The following is an 8,457-nucleotide window of genomic DNA, read 5'->3' as shown; positions in this document are numbered from 1 at the left end:
ATTCAAATTTGAGTAGCTGAAATCAGAGAATTTAGATTTTTTTTTTTTAAATGACAAAACGATTAATCGATTATCAAAAAAGTTGGCTATTAATTTAATAGTTGGCAACTAAGTGATGAATCTTCTAATCATTGCAACTCTACTTGAATGGTTTGTTGAACTTATTGCCTTGTTTTGATGTGTTTAGACACACTGCTGCCCTGATTTTGACTCTATTTTCTCACCCTCGTTCTCCTCTCTCTCCAAGACAGTCCTCCTGACTGTGTTTATGTTCCAGCTGCTGAGGACTGTTGGACTGAGGGTGTTCTCCAGAAAATATTCACATTGGAGAGGCTGGAATAAGAAAATTTGGTCTTTTTTTCTTTGAAAAAAATGACTCCAAATGATTAATCAATTATCAAAATAGTTTAATATAAATTATTAATAGATTAATTTAATAGTCTACACCTAATCAATTAATCGAATAACTGTTGCAGCACTAATATATTAGAATATTAAACAGTTGCAGGTTCTGCTAGTCCTTTGACAGAGCAAAACTAACTTCTGAGGCACACAAATAATTGAAATGAGTGAGCCACCAGAGGGTCCAGCAAAGGTAACCAGATTAATTCTATATACAGAAAGACTTGAAATTGCAGAACTCGTGTTTTGAAAATAGAACACTTTCTCAATTTGACACATAAAAATAGCAGTCTCATAAAATACTAAATAGAAAAATGAGCATTTTAAAATAAGGATAAAATGAGTAAAAGATATTTACACACATGACAAAACACTCTCCCTCTCCCTGTCTCATTTTCCCTTTTCAACTTCCCATCTCTGTCTTTCCATCTCATAAAATTGAGACTCCTGGAACTCTTTCCAGGTCATCTCCTGCCCATGCCCTGATCTTTGTATATTGAAAAGACTTTTGCTGGACAGTAAATGTATTTCCCCACCACTCCAGGGAAGCCTGCATGAATATGAGGACTGTTTGGGCCCTGCTTCAGTTCCATTTTACAGAATTGACACTTTCGACCTGTGTGCTACGATTCTGCCCTTTTTCTTTTCTGTTGTCCTCTCTCCTCCACATTCTTCTTTGTGGCATCCAGTTCCCGCTGAAAGAATTCTGTCCCTGCAAAATCTTTGAAGGGCATTTTAGGGTTTGTCAAACCTTCAGCACCATAAGTTTTAAAAATCTTATTGGAGCAGTAGAAGTATCTGACGGGACGTTGCTGGAAGAAGAAATGGATGGAGGAACCATTGTTCTCATATCTGGACTTTGGCTGGCCCAGGAAAGACACGTTTTTGTCTGTGGCCTCTTTTATCCTGGTTGTTGTTGTGGCTGTTGCTGCTGCTGCCTCTCCATGATGGTTTTGACAATCTTCTCAATGGAGTCTTGGGTTAGAGGTGTGGCCAGGGTCTGAGCAGGTGGAGGTGGGTTTACTGTTGCGATAGGTATGGTAACAACGGGCATTCTTGTTGTTTCACTCCCCACTGTCAGAGAGTGCCAGAGTTGCTGCCTGTCTTGGAGTTTTTCTGGGCTTGTGTTTAAAGAGGAGCTGGTGTTCATCAACTTGGCCAGGTGCTTTAAATGTTGTGCAATGTGTAATTTGGTTGTTGGGTGGAGCATGCTGTTTGGGTCTCTACAGGAGCTGTTAACAAGGGTAGCATAGTCCTGGTCCACATGCTTGAGCATATCCTTCTGCCCACGGTGTTTGTTGAGCAGGTTGTCGATGGCCTTCTCCATTGGGGCTGGCCAGCGCTTGTGGTTTAACAAAAAGCAGAGGTAGTGGGTATGTAGTTTCTATAACAACAAAAGACAGAGTATAATAAGTCATTCTGGCCTGCATAAGTAAGAAAACTCAATTTACACACTTGTATGTGTGAAAACTCACTTTCTGGTCCGGCTGGCCGAGCGCTAGCAAGTCACCTTGGCCCCACTGTACTTATTTTTTTCCCCTGGCATTTTTTTCCCCATTACACACCATTTTGTCCACTAGAAAGTTATTGAAGAGAGGAAATGAAGTTCTCTGAGCTTACAAGCTTGCCAACTGTCAGTTAGCAAACTTGTTAGCTTCGCTCGAACACTAACGGCAAGATTAGTTCCTACAGTTTATTGAAAGGATGCATTTGTACCGCAGATTTAGTGAGGTCCTTCAGGTCTGGGATGAGGCCCTCTCTAAGAGGCTGAAGTCAGGGAACAAAAGTCTCTGTGCATAGTAAGCACAACAGATTATGTCATAGGCTGCAACGTGATTGGCTTGCTCCTGAAAATGGACACCGATACTTAACCCTAGGAATTTCTGGGTGGGTGGTAAATTCCCATGCATGTTCAGCTAGCTCCTCAAGCATTGGTGGTTCAGTGGTAGAATTCTCGCCTGCCACGCGGGAGGCCCGGGTTCGATTCCCGGCCAATGCAGCAAGGTTTCACTGCGCGTTGCATGACAGCAGGCCTTTTCTAGGAATAGGATTACCCCATCCTATGGGGGATAGCTGCAAATACTGCAACAATTCATTGAAGCCGTCACACCAGTTGGAGAACTGCTGTTGGTGCTGAGCTAACATCCAACTCGCCATCTGGTCCGGCTGGCCGAGCGCTAGCAAGTCACCTTGGCCCCACTGTACTTATTTTTTTCCCCTGGCATTTTTTTCCCCATTACACACCATTTTGTCCACTAGAAAGTTATTGAAGAGAGGAAATGAAGTTCTCTGAGCTTACAAGCTTGCCAACTGTCAGTTAGCAAACTTGTTAGCTTCGCTCGAACACTAACGGCAAGATTAGTTCCTACAGTTTATTGAAAGGATGCATTTGTACCGCAGATTTAGTGAGGTCCTTCAGGTCTGGGATGAGGCCCTCTCTAAGAGGCTGAAGTCAGGGAACAAAAGTCTTTGTGCATAGTAAGCACAACAGATTATGTCATAGGCTGCAACGTGATTGGCTTGCTCCTGAAAATGGACACCGATACTTAACGCTAGGAATTTCTGGGTGGGTGGTAAATTCCCATGCATGTTCAGCTAGCTCCTCAAGCATTGGTGGTTCAGTGGTAGAATTCTCGCCTGCCACGCGGGAGGCCCGGGTTCGATTCCCGGCCAATGCAGCAAGGTTTCACTGCGCGTTGCATGACAGCAGGCCTTTTCTAGGAATAGGATTACCCCATCCTATGGGGGATAGCTGCAAATACTGCAACAATTCATTGAAGCCGTCACACCAGTTGGAGAACTGCTGTTGGTGCTGAGCTAACATCCAACTCGCCATCTGGTCCGGCTGGCCGAGCGCTAGCAAGTCACCTTGGCCCCACTGTACTTATTTTTTTCCCCTGGCATTTTTTTCCCCATTACACACCATTTTGTCCACTAGAAAGTTATTGAAGAGAGGAAATGAAGTTCTCTGAGCTTACAAGCTTGCCAACTGTCAGTTAGCAAACTTGTTAGCTTCGCTCGAACACTAACGGCAAGATTAGTTCCTACAGTTTATTGAAAGGATGCATTTGTACCGCAGATTTAGTGAGGTCCTTCAGGTCTGGGATGAGGCCCTCTCTAAGAGGCTGAAGTCAGGGAACAAAAGTCTCTGTGCATAGTAAGCACAACAGATTATGTCATAGGCTGCAACGTGATTGGCTTGCTCCTGAAAATGGACACCGATACTTAACGCTAGTAATTTCTGGGTGGGTGGTAAATTCCCATGCATGTTCAGCTAGCTCCTCAAGCATTGGTGGTTCAGTGGTAGAATTCTCGCCTGCCACGCGGGAGGCCCGGGTTCGATTCCCGGCCAATGCAGCAAGGTTTCACTGCACGTTGCATGACAGCAGGCCTTTTCTAGGAATAGGATTACCCCATCCTATGGGGGATAGCTGTAAATACTGCAACAATTCATTGAAGCCGTCACACCAGTTGGAGAACTGCTGTTGGTGCTGAGCTAACATCCAACTCGCCATCTGGTCCGGCTGGCCGAGCGCTAGCAAGTCACCTTGGCCCCACTGTACTTATTTTTTTCCCCTGGCATTTTTTTCCCCATTACACACCATTTTGTCCACTAGAAAGTTATTGAAGAGAGGAAATGAAGTTCTCTGAGCTTACAAGCTTGCCAACTGTCAGTTAGCAAACTTGTTAGCTTCGCTCGAACACTAACAGCAAGATTAGTTCCTACAGTTTAAGACTGCTTTAATGGTGATAAGACTAAAGAAATTATTATTTGTGTCACACAGGATTGTACTTGACAGCCAATTTGTTGAAACTGTGTCTCAACAGTATCAGCAAGTCATCATGGAAATAATACAAAACTTTGAATTCTTTTAAGTACAATCAGAATTTTAACTTTAAAAAAACTTAGCCATCAGTCCTTCTCCACAGTATTTTGTTTTACGTTAAAATGTGTTATTTTTTGTCTTGTTTTGTTTGGTTTGGTTTGGTTTGGTTTAGGGTTTTTTTTTGATGGTGAAGTTTGTTTTCAGTCAATTTTCCACTCTGCTTGACAATAAAGAATAAAATGTTTTTTGGCTTTTAGCTTTTCATTTCTTCAAGCCAAATACAAATAAATCTGTTTTTCAATACATGATGATGGACTGGCTGCTTCCTCTTACCAACACAACGAAAAAAAAAAGTTTCGCAGACATGTGATATGTAACGTGTAATTTAACAAGGCTCATTACCCAAGGATTTATTCTGAGTTTTTTTTGGTACCAGTCTGTCTGCTTTCTGGATTTAACTGCCAAAGTCTTCTCTTTGTTATTTTGTCAACTTTTGTTCTTTGCTGAGACAAGGTTTTCAAATGCATCATATATACTTTTCCACTCACTCTGTAGCCAACAAGTGAAGTGTTTATATTTCATTTCTACAAGCCAGTGACAGTGACAACCTTATTTATGTTCTGTATTTTACTGTAGGCTTTTCAATTCACAGTCTCTGTATTATTTATTCATCATTTACCATCAAACACTCTAAATCCACTCACATAAATATACTGCCGTACATTTGAGGAGCACAGTGGAGCAGCAGCTCATGTCTGACAAGATGTTTATCAGCCTTTGACATACATTTGTTACAAAACAGATATTTTGCATATGGAAAATGACATATTCTCTCACTGTGGGAGTGACACATCAGCTGAAGTGTCTGTCTTAAGATTTAATACATCACTTAGATGAGTCAACATCACTTTATAACTGCTGTAGTTTTAGAGTTCTTAAAAGTCTCATGACTAATGACTTGCATCTTATTACTGGCATTTGTTTTGTGGTGCTCACAATATTGGAAAATTACATTAGATTTTAAAAAGAAAAATCCAGAATCAATGTCCTGATCCACAGAGCTCATTGTGATCCTTTTTTAGGTGGAACTACTTTTCACTAAAGAAGTAGTCCCTGTGAAAACTGTTGAGTGCATGTTCTGTGGATTATTTAAAGTAACAGGGACACTGTTTCTGAAAAGAACACTGTTTCTGCTTTGTTGGATTTTTTGAATGCCAAATGTCATTGCTGTGAAAACCACAAACTAAAATTCCATTCATCTCCATTGTACTGGGGAGGAAGCAGAGAACTCAGAGGCAGATATTTCAGAAGGAAGGCAAATGTAACCGAAACAATCTGCATGGCAAGACAACACTAGTGTAGGACATGATTTTTGTAATCGACCCCTTAATCTTCGCCAAGTTAATTTTATTTCTGTAATGTCTCCAGTATACCAAGGTCTGGACTAAAAAAGTACGACTCTAAGACAGGGCAGGTAGTTTAAAAGCAGCTCTCTGTGTCAAAAAGCCAGCAGGTAGGCAATCAAAACAAGGAGCCAACTCCATCAGGGCATAATGTAAGCTAACAGGCAAGAGTCCAAAAAGACAGTCAGTGTTTAAAACAGGGTAGGCAGGAAACAATTAAAAAGGTTCATACAATATGACTGAGAAGGTTCATCTGACAATCTGAGAAGAGGTATGCGAATGGTCTGGTGTATACAGTACTGGTCAAAAGTTTGGACACACTTTCCCAGAATGAGAAAGACATGGAAGTGCACCGGCCCTGCTGTTTTGCCTTTTAATTTCCTGTCAACACCAGAAGTGTGAATGTGTTGCATTGTGTGTTTTGTTGTGTGGGTGGACATCTGCTGCTTGTGACTATCTTGAGCCTGCATTTTAGCAAATATCTCTTCCACTGCAGTCATACAAACATTGAATGAGAGGCAGACTCTCTTTTGCAGGAACACCCTGATCACACTTACACAGTTCCACACAATCACACCACTGTCTGATCTGCTGCCACTGAGTAGCTTCACTGGAGCAGTTGGGGTTAAGGCCTTGCTCACGGGCACCTCAGAGGTGGTAATGAGAGATGGGCAAGAGCTGCTTTTCCACTTTCCTCACCCAGATTTATCCTGCTGTTGTAACTTATGTTATTTACATGGTAAGTGACTAAAGTTATCTCAAGATTGTGCTTAAGTACAGTATTTGATTACTTTTCACCACGAAGAACCTGGAGGTTCCAATATCAGTTCAGCTCTCTATAATGCTCCCAGGGCATGATGATCCAATAGTATCCTAATGATAGCTGTAAGAGAAAATGCATCTCTGTCTCTACTTCACTTGTCATGCAGTGACCACAGACTCTTTTCTCTGTCGGACTTCTTGTGTCATCCTGTCTCTATGACTAGACTGTGGTCACTCAGTCTGTATTTGGTCAGGATCTGTCTCTGCTTTGTATCTCTAATAGTAAAGAGATACTATGCCATTTTATATTTATGGTTTAGGGCCAGATAGCAATTAGTTTGTTTTGAGTTTTGGTTTGATTCATCCAGTGTTCTAAATAAGCATCTTTTGTTAGTTTAATAATTTGGTTTACTCTGATTCATGATTGGAAAGCAGTGCTGGTCTGAGGTTGAACAGTATTGGGTGTTATTTGATCAGTAAGTCTCAGGACCAGCTGATAAAGGAGACTCTTTTGGGGGTTTAGCTCCTGGGTTTGTGGTGCCTGAGATCTCAGTGTGTCTTGGGGGCTCAATTTGAGATGTAACCAAATTTTAAGTGTTCTTTTTTAATGTTAATAATCAATTGGTAACAGCCTAATTCTGCTCTGCATGCATTGGTTTGTGAAATATTCTTCTAATTGTATAAAATACTCTACATGCTTTTTGTTTCAGCGCATTCACTGCAAGATCAAAGTTACCTGAGACACTGATTCTAAGCCCAAGGTAATCATAGTATAGGCTGTGATCTAGAAGGTGTTTCCTAATTTGAATTAATATTTGGTCTCCTGAGATTTGGGCTTCTTTCTGAAGATCACGATTTTAGGTTTGTTAAAGTTGACTAACAGGGCCCACTTCTGACAGTACTGCTCCAGGAGGTCCAGGTGCCGCTGTAGCCCTTGTTGTGTGGGTGACAGCAACACCAGGTCATCAGCATAGAGCAGGAATTTAACTTCCTTGTTGTTAAGGGTTAGGCCAGGGGTTCCAGACGACTCCAACAGTACTGCTAAGTCATTAACGTAGATATTATAAAGAGTTGGAGACAAGCTGTTGCCCTGAAAGACACCTCTCCCTTGAGTGAAGAGATCTATAGTTTTGTTGCCAATTTTTATTCCACACTTATTACTGACGTACATTGACTTATTTATGTCATAAAGTTTACCCCCTACACAGATTTGGAGAGTTTTATCATATAATTCCTCTTGCCAAATAGAATCAAAAGCCTTTTTTAAAATCAATGAAACATGCAAAAATTTTACCGTTGTTTTTTTTTTGGTGTATGTGATGATTAATTAGAGTGTGTAAAGTGTAAATGTGGTCAGTAGTGCGGTGATTTGGTAAAAAGCTGATTACTCAAGGCATTGTGTTCCATAAGGAAGATCAGCATCTGGGCATTGATAAAGCAGTAACCTTCCCCAGGTTACTGCTCACACAGATGCCTCGGTAGTTGTTAGGGTCCAATTTGTCTCCACTCTTATGTATTGGGGAAATAAGCTCCCGACTCCAGGTCTCAGGAAAGCAACCCAATTGAAGAACGAGGTTGAACAAGTGAAGCAGGTCCTGTTTCAGCTCAGGGCTGCTGACATCTCTGTCCTGATGTCGTCAGTTCCACATGCTTTTATGCTGTTTTCTAATTATTTCATTGTAATTAGGTAATCGAGGGAGTTCTGATTATTTTTGATTGTTGATTCAAGGATTGTCAATTTTTCTCTAATTTGTTTCTGTTCATGATAAAGATTGTTTGATAATAATTTGATCATATAGTTTTTCAAAATGATCTTTCCAAATGTTACCATGTTGTAGGGCCAAGTTGTCTTTTTCGTTGTTTAGGTTGTTCCATCCCTCCCAGAACTGATTTTGATCAATGAACTCCTCAGTTGTTTTCTGATCATGATGTTGTTTTGTCTTATGTCTTATTATCTGTTTGTATTCTCTCAGTGTTTCAACATCATTTTGTCGCAGGTCTGTGTTTTGTGGCTGACGGTGTTTTAGATTGCTGCTGACTGCTGTCTTATTTTTTCTTCTTCT

General features: G+C 41.0%; 3 non-coding genes across 3 annotated transcripts; all 3 read left to right on the top strand.

Moving 5' to 3' along the window:
- Positions 1-2,330: 2,330 nt before the first annotated feature.
- trnag-gcc lies at positions 2,331-2,401 on the top strand. The gene has a single exon. It is a non-coding gene; the product is annotated as a tRNA-Gly (tRNA).
- A 608-nt stretch (positions 2,402-3,009) lies between these two features.
- Positions 3,010-3,080, top strand: trnag-gcc. The gene has a single exon. It is a non-coding gene; the product is annotated as a tRNA-Gly (tRNA).
- Positions 3,081-3,688: 608 nt separating this feature from the next.
- On the top strand, positions 3,689-3,759 carry trnag-gcc. Its single transcript has one exon. It is a non-coding gene; the product is annotated as a tRNA-Gly (tRNA).
- The last annotated feature ends 4,698 nt before the right edge of the window (positions 3,760-8,457 follow it).

Source organism: Thunnus maccoyii, chromosome 5, assembly GCF_910596095.1.
Source record: "Thunnus maccoyii chromosome 5, fThuMac1.1, whole genome shotgun sequence".
NCBI lineage: Eukaryota > Metazoa > Chordata > Actinopteri > Scombriformes > Scombridae > Thunnus > Thunnus maccoyii.
The sequence above is the reverse complement of the archived record's forward strand: the minus strand, read 5'-3'. Positions and strand labels throughout refer to the sequence as shown.